Below are 19,615 nucleotides of genomic sequence, written 5' to 3' on the forward strand. Positions count from 1 at the left end.
ATTGTTTTTGTTTAGCTCATTTAAAAATATAATGTATAATTAAGAAATATAAGTTAATAGATATTCATCTGTAATAGTTAAGCTTGTAGTCATATTAGTTAGATTTTCTAGATGTATAGAGATATATTTCAGTTAGGTATTCTTCAAATATTTCAGAGACTTTCAGAATATGGCATTTAAAATGTTTAATAACTTAGGACTTATCATGACAATGAGACACGTCTGCTCCTGGCAGCACCAATTACATCTAAAGGAAGATGGGCATCTGAGAGGCTTATTAGCCATTTGGGCAAGAAACTGCTCATGCCTGGACTGCTTCATGGTATGCTGTAAAAACCGGACATGCAGGACCCACAGAGAAATGACTGCTAAACTTGCCTAAATGTGAGATGATCCTTCGAGGTTCCTGCTTCATGAAAGAGTTTGCTAAACATTCTGCAGGACACATATACCAAAAAATGTGATGGACAAACTGCCAATATAGGTGGAACCGTCTTTGAAATTTCCTGCTTGCTGAAAAAGTCTGCTGGATACTATGGGAGTATGGGCTGAAGATGGATGCCCCAATGGTACAGAAGAACTCTGGGTGACTGTCCAGGCAGCGAGATGTCTCTGTCAACTCTAGAGTTTTGGAAATTGTTTACAATGTACTTCCTGTTTACTTAGGTAATATTATATCCTTCTGGATTCTTTAATGGAGTTGAAGAATAGATAGTCATTATCCATATTATATGTAGAAAACTATATTATATAGTTTTCCTTAGTTATGATAAAAGATAAAGTAGATATAAATATTGTAACTGTAACTTGCTTGATAACTGTTTTGTTATATGTAATTCTACTATGTTAAAGTTAAAGCCTTCCTTTTTGTTTAAACAGAAAAGGGGAAATGGTGTGGGAGGCCCTTCTGTTTGTGTGTTACTTTTCTTGGTTAATGAATAACTGCCTTGGCCTGTTGATAGGGCAAAACTTAGGTAAGTGGGAAAGAAGAAACTAAATGCTGGGAGGAAGAAGGGCAGAGTCAGAATGAGATGCCACGGAGTCACCACAGCTAGAGATAGATGTGCTGAAACTTTGCTGGTAGGCCACAACCTCATGGTGATGCACAGATTAATGGAGATGGGTTAAATTAAGATGTAAGAGTTAGCCAATAAGAAGTTAGAGCTAATGGGCCAAGCAGTAATTTAATTGATACTGTTTTTGTGTGATTTATTTTGGGTATAAGCTAGCCAGGTGGCCAGGAACTAGGCATCTGGATGAACAAGCCACCTTCCTGTTACAGAGCCCTGGGAGTTTCCTTTCTTTCGTGAATTCTGTACCTTTTGGTCATGCCGGAATCATCATCATCTTCATGATTCTGGGTCTCTCTACACAGCCCTGATTATTCTGGAACTAAGTAGACCAGGCTGGCCTTGAACTCACAGAAATTTGCCTGTCTCTAACTACTTAGTTCCAGGATTAAAGATGTGTATATACCATGCCTAATTACATTGCTGTTCTTAACCAAAATTACAAAGGGAACAGGTGGTCATTGTGGACAACTGGAAACATGTAGAAAAGACAAAGTTAAGTTTAGCTTAAGTCTCGTCTCAAGAACTGTGGTTAGCATCTAGAGACTTCTCCCATTCAGTCCACTTGATAAACACCTATGCGCTCATTTAGACCAGAAGCTCCGCACTCAGCCTCTGGACCCCACAGAGGCCAGCTGGTGGGGTGCAGAATCATAGTGGGCTGCTCAGAGCCCAGGCCTGTGAGAGGTCAGGACAGGACCTCTCTGCCTTACTCCAGCCTCTGCACGCGATGGCCATGCCCAGGCTGTTCCTGGGCCCCATGCATGGGGAAGCTTGTTGTTTGGGGTGATTGTGTTGGAAGAAAAACCTGGAGGCATGTTTGGGAATGAATTAGGCCTTTGTGTGAAAAGTCACTCTGCTATGACCCAGCTTCTGGTAACCCGCCCTAAAAGCCAAGTAATAACCGAAATATGGAAGGAGGGGTAGGAACCCGCAGAACATCTCCAGCTTAGCAACACTGGAACTTACTGACCACACAGGGTGGCATTTAACCCGGCTCTCTACCCTGCTCCTTTCCCCTTTATCAGGCTGTCTTGATTCCTTTCAAGCCTAGGACAGTGGAATACGTTCTGACTCCACACTGAACTGCTCACAAATCTTAACAGTCAGAATGCCTATGATTTATTGGGTACCCATTCTGTGCTGGCCCCTGAACAGAAATTATACTGAATCCTCATATTGCTTGGGTGAGAAGATAAAACTACTGCTCAGCCAGTTCAGTGACTCAGTCAGGCTCTGCTATCACTGAATGTGGACATCAAACCCAGCAATTTAGTTCCAGAGACCTTAGCGTAAAATTGGTTTTGTTCCATGCATGTACATGTATGTATACATGTGTGTATGTGGTTTGTTTTTTATTATTTTGAGACAAGTTCTCATGTATCCAAGGCTGGCCTTAAACTCACTATGTAGTCTGGCATGATGATGTACTTCTGATCTTCCTGCCTTCCCCTCTGGAATTCTGGGACTGAAGGTGCGCACCACCAAGCTGGGTCTATGAGGTGTTAGGGGTCAATCAAACCCAAGGTGACTCATTACTTCCCTCTCGGAAGCAATACCTTCCTCAGCTGTAGCCAGTAGCTGCTCCCTTACCCCCTGTCTATCCAATCAGTGCTAGCATACAAACCTTACTCATCTTTTCAGCTTACTGGCTTTGTAGCTTCATTTTTAGTGGGTACAGCGGGATTTGGGGAGACCTGTCTCTCTTGCATAATGGAACGAGGGGCTGAAGACGGCGCTTCGTCGTTTCCCTGACTGTAGTTGACAGGGCTCCTCTGTGCATTACTTACATTTTCCTGAGCTGGCAGTTGGGCTGGGGAATGCATGGGGGCCTTGTTGGCATCTTGTGCTTGATGCTAGCTGTTGACTGAGATATCTCAGTTCTCCTCATTGCCCCTCATGTTCTGATAGCGTACATGGCAGAAGTTAAATGCAGCATCACTTCTAACAAATGTGATCAGCTAGAAGAATACCAGCTTCCTTGAGTCCTTTTGTCAGGACAGCTTATCAAAGCAACACAAATGTGATCAATAGGAGCAGAACTTGCTCTTTACCAGGGAGCCCTCTCCAGCTCCAGCATGCACGTCTCTAGTTTACAGCCTCCGTCAGATTTTCAGAGGTCTTTCCTCCCAAAATTTGGTTAAGTATCACACCTCTAGGGTGCTCCCTCTTCCAATGTGCATGCTTCTAATACAGTTTGTGTTCAGAAGTAACATCATGATGGAATTAAAATTAGAGTAAGGAGACACTAGGATGTGAGAAAAATCCAGACAGTTTCTTCTGAGTGAGTGTCATAGAAACTGGTACTATATACTCCACGGCTGTTGCTCAGTGCTTCCTTTGTGACTTCCAACTTTCACCTGGTCCATTTTGTGATGTGGGATTCCCCTCTGTATGCTGTGAATATGTTTTAATACTATTGGTTAATAAAGAATCTGCTTTGGCCTATTGTAGGGCAGAATATAGCTAGGCAGGAAAACTAAACTGAATGTAGGGAGAAAGAACGTAGAGTCAGGGAGATGCCATGTAGCTGTCAAGTAGCTGCCAAAGGAGAAAGACCTGAAAATCCTACCAGTAAGCCACAGTCTCAAAATGGGTTAATTTAAGATATAAGAAATATGCCTGCTCTAACGGTCAAACAGTGTTGTAATGAAAATAGTTTTTTGTGATTATTTGGGACTGGGTGGTCAGGAAATGAAAACATAGTCTCCATTTACAATCTTGGGTCCATTTAAAGTGCTGATCAGATCCCTAACACTCATACTGCCTGCCCACCACAGCAGGAGAGCCCAGCCTTGCTTGGAGAGCAGCAGATATTTCTGAAGAGATGGAGATATTTCTTTTTTTTTAAATATTTATTTATTATGTATACAATATTCTTTCTGCATGTATACCTGGAGGCCAGAAGAGGGCACCAGACCTCATTACAGATGGTTGTGAGCCACCATATGGTTGCTGGGAATTGAACTCAGGACCTTTGGAAGAGCAGGCAATGCTCTTAACCGCTGAGCCATCTCTCCAGCCCCGAGATGGAGATATTTCTGAAGAGATGGTTACCTACTCCTTGAAGGTGTTTCCCACACGGGCTCTTCTCAGTGGCCAAGTCTATGACTAATTCTTCAGACTACATTTTTTTTTTCCTCATGAAAATGGTGTTATACAATTTTAAGAGAAAAGAACAATCCCAATCTCACTCAGAAGATGCATTTAACTGGATCTCTCTCTCTCTCTCTCTCTCTCTCTCTCTCTCTCTCTCTCTCTCTCATCATCATCTTCTGACTCAAAGGCAGAACAAGAAATTTCCCCCAGGCTCTGAAATATCTGCTGGCTGACCCATCCTGGGGAGGGCAATCTCTAGCCTCCTGGGATACAAGGTGGCAAACAAAAAGGTAATTCTGGACCCACATGTTTAGTGCAAAATTTAAGCAAATTCTTTCTCCCTAGCTGGTCACAGCTTCCCCTCCTCCTCCTGTCCCCACGTAAGCTAGGTCTCAGGTCTGGCATGAGGAAGGAAGTTAGACCCAGGACAGCTTGGTGGGGGCATTAGCCTGACCGCTGTCCTCATGCTCCTCCCACAGGGATAAGTCTGACGAATTTCTTCTTCATAGCCCACTTATCCTGGAACTGTCCCAACAGTTCAGCTGAAGGGACAGAGGCATTCCCTGTTCTTACTGTTTCCTGCTGAGTTCTGGAGAATGAGGAGGGCCACCGGTCACATGATCATAACTGTTTGGAGCTGGCAGCTCATCAGCATTTTACAGAGGTGGGTGTGGAGAGTTCATAGGAAGAGGATCTCTGTCTGCCTCAGTGTTTGGGGCTGCGGGCCCCTGGCCCCCTGACTTTCTTTCTTGAAACTATAAGATGATGTCCAATATGCAAACTTCTGCACTAACCTGCCCATCCCATCCATGAACACTCTCTAGGCACAGGGGCCCTGCCTTGTTTTCTTGAATCTCCTTCAGTCACAACAGTTCCTGCCCCTCAATGACATCTGATTAACTAGTTGACGCACAAACAGGTCAGAAGACAAAGGCCTCAGTGAATGCAGCAGGAGTGTGTGGGGCTGCTGAAGCATGAGAGAAACCAGGAACTGGTCCAAGGAGCCTCCTCTGGAGAGATGGGGTGGGCTGGAGTTGGCTGATGAGAACAAACGGGTGGTACAGATTTGATCGAGTGGAGGGCTTCTAACATCCAGGAAGGAACTGTTGTAAACAGAGGAGCTAGAAATTGTGGGTGTTCAGCGTGGCTCCCCCAAATCACATCATATCTGACAAGACGTAGCACCTCTTAGATGTCAGAACAGATGACTCAGCAGGGTCCTCTCCAGGCGATGTTTCCCACCTGCCCTCTCAGCAGGAAAAGCCTGGCCTCACCAAGAAGGGTCATGAAGGACAAGATGATTAAAAGGATGAAAATGAGATTAATGTGGGAACAAGGGCTGATGCAACTGAACTATTAGCTAGAAGAGAAAAGAAGAGGAGGCAACTCAACCATCTCTTCCTGCATTGTAACAAGACGACAGCCCCCATCCCTTGTTCCTTTGACCCTGGGCTCGCTCTCCATCTTTGTCTTCTCTTTTGTGACCTTCTCACTTTTCACTTCATCTTTTAATCATGATTAAGCATCTATTGTATGTCATACGCTTTGCTAGGCTCTAGAGACCATAGAGTCAATTGGAAGAGAAGGTCTATACCCAGCTGCCTGCACTCCAAGACCACAGAGCTGTGGGTCCTCTGAGACATATCAGAGGTAGAAAGGGCGGAGTCGTCCACAGTCACCCAGCTTAGTCAATGACAGTGAACTGGCAAACCAGGGAAACACATCCAGACAAGAACGCAAGCCCAGTAAAGACCCAGGATGCAATATGAAAAGTGGTCAGGCAATGATGGGCAGGTGGGCTTTGTTGAAACAAAAGGCAAAAAGCTGTACAATGCAATGTGAGCAGGGTCAAGCAGTACCCAGGAGATAGACCACAGGCATCCCTGTGTTCACGTGACAAGTGGTGAGCACCAATCAGCTGACAGAGTGCTTGCCCTAGGCTCTCAGTCCCGAGCACTGTGATAGAACCAGGCATGATGGCACCTGCCTAGAATCCCCACTTGGAAGGTGGAGGCAGGAGGATGAGGAGTTTAAGATTATCTTCAACTATATGAGTTCAAGGCCAGCCTGAGCCACAGGAAAACCTGCCTCTAACAAAGAAAATACCACCATCAACAACAATAAATAACAAATTCAGAGTGTGTCTCAGTCAAAGAAACTGGGTGATTGAAAAAAGGCAAGAGATTCTTGAAGGTGATTTTGCCCCAGGGTAATAAGGCAATGGTAGAGAGGACTATTCTTGTTCTAACTGAGGATGGAGTGTGGCTCCTTGCTCCTCTGGCACAGGCCCAGGCTGCCAGGTCTGCCCTGGTCTGTCTGCCGACTGACCGCCCCACTGTACAGTGTAGACTGGAACAGCTGGTTTTACAGTCAAGATTGGAGAGCCAGAGGAGAAAATGCCCTGGCAGACAGGATATTCTGGCAGGGGAGATGAAGTTCACCTGAGCAACAGGTTAAACTCTAGCTCACTGGAACACATCTGCCATTAAAGTTTGGGAGTGAGGCCGGGCAATAGTGGCACATGCCTTTAATCTCAGCACTTGGGAGGCAGAGGTGGATCTCTGTGAGTTCAAGGCCAGCCTGGTCTACGTAGTGATTTCCAGAACTGTTTCACAGAGTAACTCTGTTTCCAAAAACAAAGATTTGGGGATGACTTTGTGTGGGGGGGTGGTCTTTCTATATAGTAGTCCTTATCACATATGTCTGGGATGTGAGAGTCAAACTTGGCCCCAAGGAGTCAATACCTGCTCAGCTGGGGGCTGTGTGGGAACTGAGAAGTGTCCCTGAGGTCAGGTTCTTCTCCCCCTCTCTTTCTGAGAGTAGTTTGTGACACTCCCACTCTCATCACACAAGATCTGCCTTATGAGGGCCAAGCTTGTCTATATTGATTAATGTCATGTACCCAGAACCTGGCATACAACATGTGTTCACTTAAAAAAGTGTTGAATGGGAACTGGAGAGACAGCTCCCAGGTCCTGGGTTCAGTTCCCAGCTCACAGCTGTCTCTAATTCCTGTTCAAAGGATTCTTATCACCTTCTCTGCCTCCTGTGGGCACCAGGCACATGTGGTGTATACAATTACACACATGCAGGTAAACATTCATGTGCATAAAATAAGAGTAAACATTTTTAATGTGTTAAATGAAGACAAGCAAGATGGCTCAGCAGGTAAAGGAGCTTGCTATCAAGCCTGGTGACCTGAGCTCAATTTCTGGAACTCACACAATAAAAGAAGAGACCCTGGATTTTGCAAGTTGTTCATTCTCTCTCTCTCTTTCTCTCTGTCTCTCTCTCCCTCCCATACGCATATACATGTTAATTTAAAGTGAATTTAAAAATAAGACTGGCCCTGCTCTCCACCAAGGTTCAGGCACTGGGCTCACAGGCTACCGCATTGGTCCCTCCTCCTCTGGACCAGCAAGAGGACAGATGTTCCCTGCTAAAACGTGCAGCCTTGCTTTCATCATTCACATCAGTCATTCTGAGATAGCTTCACCCTCACACAAGTATTCCTGAAAAAAATCCAGTATAAAGGAGGGGTCAGGGCAGTGTGATGCAACAGGCCAACCAATTAGCAGCCAAATGAAATTATAACCACTTGAGAGGCCATGGCTCGAGCAAAGGGCACGCTGCCTCCAGGAACTGCCGCCCAGTGCTGCGACACACGGGCTCATCCTGTGGGAGTGCGGTGCAAGCTGAGGCCACACAGCTGGCAGGGCTTCAGTCACTGCCTGCTTGCCTGAGGAAGCACATTCATCACAACACTGGCCATCAGAGCCTGATTACACAAGGGGGTAAGGACCCAGCCAGAGAGCAAATGCCAAAAGGTGCCCCCTGGAAACAAATGCAAGAAAAGGAGAACTGTAGAAGCACGGGTCCATACCAAGCCAGAGTTTCCAGGTAATTCTGTGTCAGCGGGGTGGGTGGACAATGAGGAGGGTGGGGGTCTGTTATCCCCACGGCAGTGGTCCATGGGGCTTTAATGTAAGCGTGGGCCTATGCTTTGAACTAGGTAGAGCAAAGCTGTCAGTCAGACTCTTTATAGGACTAGCCAGTCCACAGCCCAGAAAGTTTCCCACCCCTGCCTACTTGTTTGCTTTTACCTAAGTGGTGTTTTGTAAAAACCCCACCCCAGCAGAGCTAACTGCCTGTGGAGACTTGGAAATTTCCCAAGCTCATGTACTCCCTACCCCACGTTCCCTGCCTCATGGCGACTTGCACAGCTTCTGGTTTGTGCTCCCTGCCCGTGAGTTCTGAGCTTCTTGTTCCACATATGGAATTGATTGAATTGCTTTTAATTTGTCAGGCAAAGCATATTTCTCAATATTTAACCAGCATCCGGGGGGAAACCAAAGTGGCTCAGGACCGTTCATATCGCCACTGGTTGCACTGCCGCTAGTCACGATTCTGCAAGCACGACAGCTGCTGAACAATAAAGATTATTACCCCTAAAATAATTTACTGGACCTCATACCAGGTAAATATTTTATTAATAAGTCAATAAACTTGAAAGTTATATAATTGCAGACAATATTGCCATCAAGAATTTTAGTAACTCTTTTGTTACTACTATGGATTGTATTCAGCAAGGCTTATATGGTTATGGTGATGCATCCATTTATTGGATATTAGGACTCAGCTTTTTACTTCATATTATATCCTTACGAAAATGGTTTTCGTAAGATCCAAGAATGAGGCACTTTTAGAAATTATAAAGTCTTCACAGACTAATAATGAACAGCTAGCTGACAGGATTAATACCATCGAAAATCAAGAGTTACCTGAAAAAACTAATACTATTGAAAAGGCTAACATTAATTTTACAGACAAAATTTAATTCATGTCAAAGGATACTGAGAAACTATCTGAAAGAATTAATACTGTTGAATTTGATGATCAAAATTTGTTTAAAAATTTTTAAAGGATAGTAGAGAGAGTATCTCTCCAGGAAGGCAATCTGCATGCTATCCAAACAATATCCAAAGATGGGATGTTATCTTTAAAGGAAAAAATTCAGACCTTGGAATCACATGTGCAGAATGAGAACCAGAGGCTAGGTGCCTCAATGAAATCACTAGAGATATATACAGGCCAGGAGATTCAGGTTTTACAAAACACAGTAGTAAAAATATTTGAAGCGATTTTGGAAATTATTGGAGCTGATGAGCATGGGGAAAAGGTACAAGGACAGGATTAAACATAACTGTCAGAGATAACTTAACCAGGGTTTTTGCTTTCTACCCTGTAATCTACTCTGACAAAGCATCAAGTTCTAAAGGCTCAAAAGGATCCAAAGAATGTAGATGGATACCTATAGGAATGAATTATCTAAAAGAAATTAAGCAAGCTGTTGTAACTTATGGCTTGTATTCCACATTTGTTAGGGAAATGGTAAAGACTTGGGGTTCTAGAATTAAAGCTACACCACCAACTGGTTTCACTTAGTTTCAGCAGTCCTCGATGACAGGCCTCAACTGATGTTTAAATGCTATTTCAGAGAAGAGGCTAAAATTTTAGAACAGGGAAAAGCAAAAAAAAATTTGAGACTTTCCAAGATCAAATTCATGGTGAGTGCACTTGTGCTGACCCACAGGCTCAAGTTCTTGACGATGTACAAATCTTGCTATACCACAAAGCAGCCTTAAATGCTTGTGACAGAATTCAAGAACTAGGAAAATGAATTGAATCATATACCAGGAGTAAACAGGGCCAGAGAGAACACTTCACTAACTTTTTATGAAGATTAACTAAGACTGGACAAATAGAAATAACAGACCCAGATGCTAGACGAGTGCTTATTGAATCTCTGGGTTTTGAAAATGCCAACTCAGAATGCAGAAAGATACTTGGGTCTTTAAAGGTTAGATCAGCACCAATGGATAAATGAATCCTGCATACAATGAACATTGAGACATTTAACTATAATACTGAATCTTGGGCAGGAGAAGCAATTTCCAAAGGTAAGAGGAGACATCAAAATGCCAAATGTTTTAATTGTTGTAGAATAGGATATCTGAGAAGGGATTGTAGACAAAGACTTCCTAGGAATAATATCTGCTCTGGGAATGGCAAGAATAGGAAAACTCAGCCTTCAGGTATATGTAGAAGGTGTGGCAAAGGCTGACATTGGACCAATGAATGCAGATCAACAAAAGACAGACAAGGCAACCCAATACCATTGGGAAACTCCTTAGCGGGCCTCTCAGAGGCCCCCAAGTCAAAAGTGATTCAGTCATTCCCAGACACTGTGGAGGACATGTCTCACCAGAAAAATTTAAAAATCCAGAGCCTTCTGTAAAAGACCATACTGTTATGGAGGATGGAATAAATATGAAGGATAAATCAAAAATTCCAATAGGAAATAGGAAACATATTCTGGTAGACTTCTATAAATGATCAAAGATCAAAGCTAAGAATGTGTATAAATGGCATTGTAATTGTGGGTTTGATAGACATGGGTGCAGATGTGAGTACTATTACTCCAGAATCTTGGCATCCAAATTGGCCTTTTCAAAAGACAGATGTTTAATTCCTAGGAATTGGAACCCTATCTCAAGTGAAATAAACACAAGATGGATTGAATACATAGGGTCAGAAGGACAGAGAGAAGGGCTGAGGCCGTATGTGTCTAATATTGCAGTGAATTTATGGGGTCATGACCTGCTGCAGCAAAGGAATACCAAGGTTAACATTCCTGTAGTCCCAGGATTATTATAAGGTACTATACACAAAGGTCACCAGCCATTCAGGCTGTACAAGAACATAAAGCAACTGGCAAACCTTTAGAGGTATCAACAGCCCTACCTTTAAAATGGTTAACTGAGAAACCAATATGGGTTAAACAGTGGCCTTTAACAAAAGACAAACTGCAGGCTTTAGAACAGCTGGTACAAGAGCAACTGGATGCTCACCATATTGAACAATCAACCAGCCCTTGGAATTCTCCTATATTTGTTGTTAAAGAGAAATCTGGTAAATGGAGAATGGTGACAGATGTAAGAGCTGTCAACAAGGTAATTCATGCTATGAGCCCTCTACAATCTGGAATTCCTCTGCCTTCTCTATTACCAAAAGTATGGCCTCTTATAGTTATTAATTTAAAAGATTGTTTCTTCATTATACCTTTACAAGAAAAGGATAGAGAAAAATTTGCCTTTACGATGCCTACTTATAATAATTCTCAGCCTACTAGGAGATAATAGTGGACTATCCTTCCACAAGGAATGCTCAATAGCCCTTCCCTATGCTAATACTTTGTAAGTCAATCATTGGAAATAATATGTAAAAAAATTCCTAAATCTATAATTTACCATTACATGGATGACATTTTGCTATCTGATTCAAACATAGATACTTAAGAAAGAATGTTTGAAGAAGTAAAGAAAGTTTTGCCAAAATGGGATTTACAAATTGCTCATGAAAAAAATAGAGAGGAGATTCTGTCAATTACCTAGGTTATAAATTAGGTTTACAGAAAATTAGAACACAAAAAGCACAACTAAGCAGAGACCAACTGTGGACTCTGAATTACTTTCAAAGATTGTTAGGAGATATTTCCAGTCTACAACCAACTATTGGGATAATACCTGATCTAATCATTCCTTTAAAAAAAAACCTTAGATAATGACAAAGACTTAAATAGTCCCAGAGAATGAACAGCTGAAGTGAAAAAAGAATTGATTGTTGTTGAAGAAAAATTACTGAAGGCACATGTAAAAAGGGTGAATCCAAATCTTAATTGTATTCTAGTCATATTGCCTTCCAGAATTTCCCCTACAAGAATTTTATGCAAAGGGAAGATATTATCTTAGGAAAGTTTTTTTTTAACCACATAAACCAAGTAAAAATTGAAAATTTGTGTGGAAAAAGTTTCTGAATTAATTATAAAAGAAAAACTGAGACTTCATCAACCAGCAGGTATAGACACAAAAGAGATTATAGTGCCTTTTACAACTGATGAAATTAAAAAATTATGGAAAGACAATTAACCTTGGCGAAGACCTTTTGCTAATGCTAATTTTTTAGGAGAGATTAATTGCAATTATCCCTAAAGTGATAGAATTAACCTTATAAAGAGAATTACTTGAATCCTTCCATGCATCGAATGGGGCACACCAATAACTGGAGCCCATACATTCTATACTGATGCAAATAAATCATGGAAGGCAGACTACAGATCAGAAAATTTAAGTAAGGTGGAACAAAGCCCTTATAATTCTGTCCAAAAGGCAGAATTATATGCTATTCTCATGGTGGTAAGGGATTTTAAAGAACCTCTTAATATAGTTACTGATTCACAATATGCAGCAAGAGTTGTCTTATATATTGAAACTCTGAATTTATACCAGATGATACAGAATTGACTTCATTATTCATTCAGATTCAAGATATAATCAGGAATAGGTTTTGTTCCATATACATAACACACATCTCATCCCATATGGGTCTGCCAGGTTCTCTAGCACAAGTTAATGCAGAAATTGATTGATTACTGATTGGAAGTGTGTTGAAGGTTTCAGAATTCCTTAAGAAACATTATGTCAATAAAAAGGTTTAAAGAAAGAGTTTTCTATTACATGGCAACAAGCTAAGGAGATTATAAAGAGATGTCCTATTGTTCTTTCTATAACCAAACACTGCTATCTGCAGAGACTAACCCAAAGGATACTTAAAGGAATGAAATCTGGCAGATGGATGTGTTCCACTTTGCAGAATTTGGAAAATTAAAATATGTGCACCACATCATTGACACTTATTCAGGTTTTCAATGGGCAACTGCTTTGAGTTCAGAAAAGGCTGTTTCAGTAATCACACATTTATTAGACGTTATGGCCACCAATGGTGTACCTGCACAAATAAATGGTGTAGGAGGGTCTTCTTTCTATATGTTGCTTTCATTGGTCAAATAAAGAAACTGCTTTGGCTTTTTGATGGGGCAGAATTTAGATAGGCAGAGTAGATTGAACAAAATGCTGGGAGAAAGAAAGCAGAGTCAGGCAGATGCCATGGCTCTCCTCTCTGAGACGGATGCTGGTTAGACTCATGCCGGTAAGCCACAGTCAAGTGGCAATACACATTATTAGAAATGGGTTGAATCAATATGTGAGAGTTAGCCAATAAGAGGCTAGAACTAATGGGCCAGGCTGTGTTTAAATGAATACAGTTTCCATGTAATTATTTCGGGTGTAAACTAGCCAGGCAGCCAGGTGCCAGGAATGCAGCTGGGAATGCAGCCCACTGCCTCCTTTTACTACAAATAAAGTCAGATAATAGTCCAGCATATGTCTCTAAGAAAATGAAACAGTTTTTTGCTTATTATAACATAAAGCATATTACAAGTATACCACACAATCCTACAAATCAGGCAGTTATAGAAAGATCAAATTGAACTATAAAAGATATGTTAAACAAACAGAAAGGAATAGAAAATACCCCCAGAAATAGACTGCATAATGCTCTATTGACCTTGAATTTTCTTCACACTAATGAGAAAGGAGCAACAGCAGCAGACAGATATTGGATAACAGAAAAGTCTTTTGAATTAATTCAGCTGGTGTGTTTCAAGGATGTGTTGATCTTATAATGAAGACAGGAGAAGTGTTACATTGGGGAAGGGGCTTTGTTCTTATTTCAACAGGAGAAGAAAAGTTATGGATACCATCAAAATTAATAAAGATTTGGTTTGAAAAAGAGAAATCTCTTGAGAAAGAAAAGACAGTTCATCCACAGAGGTGAGAATTAATAAGGTGGTAAGGGAACCTCATAAGGGTTGGAGCAGGGTTCTGTTCTTGTCTTTGCAGGAAAACACTCATCTTCAAAAAGTCAAGAGACTCTGGACATATAGATGCCTAGGAGGAAAAGATAATTATTCATATAGGATCACCAAGCAAAGAGAATTATCACTTGTGAGGACATGTCATCTGAGGGTAAGAATCTCTGAATACTCAATAGAATTATAGTAATGATTCACTTAAAAATCAAAGCTGGCTTTGGAGTAGGACAATGGCTCTGTTCTTCTCTAAATTCAAGCATGTTGTTAAAAGAAAATTTCAGAGTTTCTGTCTCATGTCAGGAGCTATCTGGTATGGGACAGAAAAAAGAATTTAGAAAAAACTACTTTTCTTCATACCTATTTCTGTCTCTATTGTACCTTTCATTGAATATATTGTAGCAGGAGGGGTGGCTTGTTGAGGTTTCTATCTGCCCGGTTCCCACAGTTGTTTAGCCCCAAAGAAAATCACACAGAGGTCTCCATAAGATATAAACTGATTGGCCCATTAGCTCAGTCTTCTTATTAGCTCTTATAGCTTATATTAACCCATTATTCTTATCTATGTTGCCCATACCTCAACTATTGACAAAATACATAGTATCCGGAAATGGATAAGCAGAACTGTCAAATCTTGCCAAGACAGGGTAAGATGGTTTTGAAAAATTTCTTGCATTTAAAAATAATCTGTCAGTTATTCTAGGCCTTAGCCAAAGTTGGTTGCTTTAATGCTGCAAATGTGACTTTGGGTGATGGCCCAGATAATCAGTTGTCTCTGTGATTTGTTGCATGTTTTAGAAGTTGTTTGACTGCACTTCCTAATTACTCAGGTAACATTATTTCCCTTCTCAGATCTTTGATGGGGTTGAAGACTAGATAAATGTAGTTACTTTCCTCTCATGACTTGGCCAAATTATTTATTATATAAGACTTAAGCTAGTTAGAATAGGATAACTGTTCTTATTGTATATAATTTCATAGTAGGTTTAGAACTCTCTTACTTAAACAAAAGGGGGAGGTGCTGTGGGAGCTCCTTCTGCTCCTTCAGCCAAGAGCCATTGAGATACCAGCCCACTGGGGTGTGGTCTCTTTCTCTTTAAAAAGCAGTGGCAGCCCTCTGCTCACTCTCATGCTCCAGCGACTAGACTCCTTTCCTGGCTGCCATGTAGGATGGTGTTCTGTAAGTTTTTTGCCCTCAAATAAATAACCCTTTGAATCCAAACTGGTGTGGGATTGTTTCATGCTTTAATATATGTCCATATAAACAATGTTTAAGTTTTCCACAATGAACAATGTATTTTCCTGCAGTAATCTTTGAAGTTTCCAGGAAGAAGATGGGGCCCCACAACAATAAATCCACCTGATTGATATGACATTGTGATGCTGATATCGCTACTATAAGACCTGTTTGGGGTACCATCTGCTCAAGATGGTTCCAACTTAGTTGTTGCATGATTTTTTCAAAGTGCTGTTCACTGTTCAGACAGAGGACTGTGATTTCTGAGTCTAGCCCTGTGGGAGAGTTGTCTGTATTCTGTCAATCATATTTTAAATAAATGCTGATTGGCCAGGCAGAAAGTAAAGGTGGGTCAACCAGACAGGAAGTAGAGGCGGGGTGTGAGAACAGGAGTATTCTGTTCATGTGTGCCCCCATAAATAAGTACATGCAGAAATGCCAGCTAGACTAGGCCCCACCTCCTGTACCTTAAGGATGGGGGAGAGGATTTCTTCCTCTGGCCTGCACCTTGCAGGGCATATACCTTCATTAATAACTCTGGGAAGGCCCAGGGATATACACATCATGCGGGTGTCTGAACATCAGATAGGTGAATTCATAATCACTTCATAATCAAAGAGCATTCTTCTATTTGTAAAATTTTTCATATAATCCTTTCAAAATAAGTATTATTATTTTCATTTTACAGGAGCTCAGAGAGGGTAGATGAGTCTCTCAAGCTGCAGTAACACCTTGTATAGCCACAGGCTCTGAGTCAGAGCTCTGTGGTGTCTGCTATTAGAAACAACTGTTTCTCTCCGTAATTTCCCCTCCCCTTCTCTTTTGGAGTCATTTTGGGGTCCACTTGTGTGTTTGTGCTGTTACCCACCTTCTTATAACAAATTCAAGCAGTTCCTTTCCTGTTTCTCAAGTCAGCCGAGAATGTAGAATTCTGTCAAAGCTAATTTGTGTTCCAGGGTTCGTCTGGTCAACTGCTCAAGCTGGGGTTATGCCACAAGGACAGCTGGAAGACAGGACACTTTGTCCCCCACCTCCCTGATGACCTGATAATTATGCAGACATGGCCATTCTGACACGTGTGAGCTGCTTGAGAAGGTGCCTAGCTGCTCTCCTAGGTACGCACTGATGGATGATCAAACTTCAGTGACTTGAAAGAACTTTTCAGATTTACCTCTCAGTAAATTTTGCATAGGGATCCTGAATGCTAGGAATAAAACAAGATCACTTTAGTCTGTAAAAGGATAAAAATTCTCTGGTTTTTTATTTGACGGCTCACATATTACCAATTAATTTCATATCTATCCCACATTTAATCCTTATAATTCAAAAGCATCAAAAGCTGTTATCATTTCAGCTGTTTACTTATTTACTGTATTGTAGATATGTGCATGGTATATGTATATGTGTGTGCTATGCATTCTGTGTGAAGGCAAGAGGAAGGCTTTGGGTGCCTGTTCACTTCCTGCTGTAGACCCTTGAGATAGAGTTTCTCAATGAACATGAAGCTAGGCCGGCAGCCACTGAGCCCCAGGAGTCGCCTGTCTTTGTTCCCAATCAATCGGGGGTTACAGGTTTGAGAGGCCACATTTGAGAGGCCACATCTAACTTCTTACGTGGCTGTTGAGAAATTGAACAGCAAGTGCTCTTACCTGCTGATCCATCTCCCCAGCCCCCGTTATTCTAGTGTTAAAAATGGAGAAAACTCAGGAATGGAAAGATGGCTCAGTGGTTAAGAGTACACACTGCTCTAGCCGAGGACCCAGGTTCAGTTTCCAACACTGATATCAGTCAGCTTACTATAACTGCAACTCTGGGTATTCTAACACCCTCTTCTGGACAACTCTGGTACCTATACTCACACATACACATGTCTACACACACACACACACACACACACACACACACACACACACACACACACAACAACCATTTTAGTGGAGAAAACTTTAGTTGCAAGTACATAGACAGCTTGCCTGATGTCATAGGCTGACACTTGGCAAAACTGAAAAAAGATTTATTTCATCTGTTAAGTCCCAGTCTTCCCAGATAACAACTTTTCACGGTTGAGAACTTAATTAGCAGTAAATTCAAAGGCTGATTAGAGCTAGGGCCTTCGAATGGGAATCTTACTAAATTCCTGTAAAGTTATTACTCATCGCTTCTCCAAAAATCAGAAGTGCAAGCTAGCATCACTTAAGTGACACTACAGCCTGAGTAAACATCACTGCAGCAGAGGGAAGGAAGCCACTGCTTGCTGGTAGGTTCATGGGTACTCAGGACCTGGACTTCAAGAAATTCCAGGCCAGTATTACTTCGAAGAATCCTACATAGCAGCACTGGGTTTGGGGACTGGGTGTCCGAAGAAATGAAAAACAAATGTGAACCACAGTTCCTGTCTTTAAGGAGTTTATAGTTTGGTGGGAGGTGGGATTTGTCATGAAATCTTAGATAGTAATATACAAAACAAGATGAGGGGCTGAGGGTGAACCTCACTGACAGAGTGCTTGTCTGTGCACAACACCCTGGTTCAGTCCCTAGAGCCATATTAACCAGACAGGACAGCACACTCATCCCAGCTTTCCAGGGGCAGAAGCAGGAGCAGGGACTAAAGGTGATTCTTGGCTACACAGCCAGTTTCAGGATAGCCTGGGCTACATGAGATTGTCTCACAAACAAAAACGCCCAAGAATAAAATCAAATGCCCATTTATTTGGTACATAGTTTAAAGAGGTTTTACAGAGAAGATGAAGCATCTGAAGGATGGAAAAAGTATTTCCAACGTAGTGAAGGCCTACGTCTGAGCCTCAAGCAGGTGCTGGAGATGCCTGGTTCCCACCCACCTACACTCCAGAGATGTACTGTACATAGTATATATAGTGTGCATACTGTACCTATCATACATACCATACTTGGGCCACTGTATAAGCCAGTCCTTGTACCTGTTTCCCCCTTTGGAATGACCCGCCCTCTCGTTCCCTCTCCTCCGATCTCTAATACCTCATCTACCGGTTGAACACTTAGCAAGTTGTCTGCTCAACCTTGCTTCCTCTGTGACACTCTCTCTGTTTTTGTTCTCTTCATGGCATCATTCTTCTGGCCAGTCCTTAGATTAGCATGACTCCCGGATAGGCAGTACTATCTCCCTGCTGTGGTGATAAACTAAAGATGAGATTACCTCAGAAGCTCCCCATGGCATGCAGCTTCAGGGCTGCAGCTCAGGCTTGTATCCCCAAACCTGAACTTCCCAAGGAAGAACAGAGCAGGCTTCAGCTTAAGGACACTGGAACTACACAAGTGTTCAAGAACAAAGATGGTGCAGGTGGGCTAGGCTTGGGGCTTTAGTAAACACATGGCCTTGTGACAGAGAATGTGTCTCTGTAACAGAGTTCCCATGGACAGTGAAGTAGATCTGCCTACTATAAGATGAACATGTCAGAGTAAGATATATGAAGAGCCCAAGGCACAGAACCATTCACACTCGAGCTGAGTCTCACATGCACCTGAGTATTTGTGCATGTGCGCATGCAGCATTCATATGCATGTCTGTGTACATGTATGTATGTTTGTTAGACTTGGAAGAATGAGCCACTTTGTTAAGTGGTTTATCAGGATATTAAACTCATGAATGACTTATTTTCTTTCTTTCATTGTTCTGAGTCTTCTAGTTTTCAAACAGTGATCTTGTTTGCAGTCCAGAAAGAAATCTGACCTGCTTACAAAAACGCAAGGCACATCTTGATGGTGGTGATGACACCACCATCAGGAACGAACCTTACCTCGCCCCTCTCTAGCATTCCTCTCCTGTCTCTGTCTCACAGGCGAATTTTCCACGACTTTCTACTTGTGACCTCCTGAGGTTGGATCCATCACTCAAAAGGTGGGAGTGGAAGAGAAGACACCTAATGGAACCTACTTAGAAGACCTCAGGAGGGCCCTACTTTAGCCATGCCTGGAACATTCACACTGATGGCCTGTTTTCACAGCTCTTCTCCCACATAACGAGGCTTGAGTGTCACTCTCAAGTCCTTAGCAGACTTCTGAGCTCATTCTAATTTCTACCAAGGCTCTGCTTGAAACAGCACCTGGGCAGAGAAAGCCACAAGAGTTGGGCTGGTGTTCCTATGGCCTTAAAAGCTTTTTATCATTAAACTGCGACTTAATGACCTAACCTACAACTCTGACTACTGTTTTATATATATTATATATATATAATATATATAATTTATATAGATATAATTTCATTCTCATGTATTTCCAGTTGTATCTGGAGGAAATGAATAGTTTTTTTAATAAAAAAAAATTCTAGACTTGCTAAAAAGAAATCACAGACCGGCAGACTGAAACAAAGCAGTTTCTATTCGAGTAGTCCTCAGATCGGCTTTCTAAAATAATCACAACACTCCTCTTCCCTGGATTTCAAAAGCGCCTCTTCCCCTCCCC

At 41.9% G+C, this 19,615-nt stretch overlaps 1 long non-coding RNA gene across 2 annotated transcripts; it reads left to right on the forward strand.

The window, feature by feature from the left end:
- Window positions 1–7,827: 7,827 nt before the first annotated feature.
- On the forward strand, window positions 7,828–19,411 carry LOC125403806 (uncharacterized). Of its 2 annotated transcripts, none has more exons than XR_015001209.2 (5): window positions 7,828–8,069; window positions 8,476–8,646; window positions 13,807–14,095; window positions 16,132–16,290; window positions 18,994–19,411. It is a non-coding gene; the product is annotated as an uncharacterized LOC125403806 (long non-coding RNA). The 2 variants fall into 2 exon arrangements; XR_007233063.3 differs by having other exon boundaries at window positions 13,807–13,900; window positions 18,994–19,409.
- Window positions 19,412–19,615: the final 204 nt, after the last annotated feature.

Source organism: Myodes glareolus, chromosome 5 (assembly GCF_982192425.1).
Source record: "Myodes glareolus chromosome 5, mMyoGla1.1, whole genome shotgun sequence".
NCBI lineage: Eukaryota > Metazoa > Chordata > Mammalia > Rodentia > Cricetidae > Myodes > Myodes glareolus.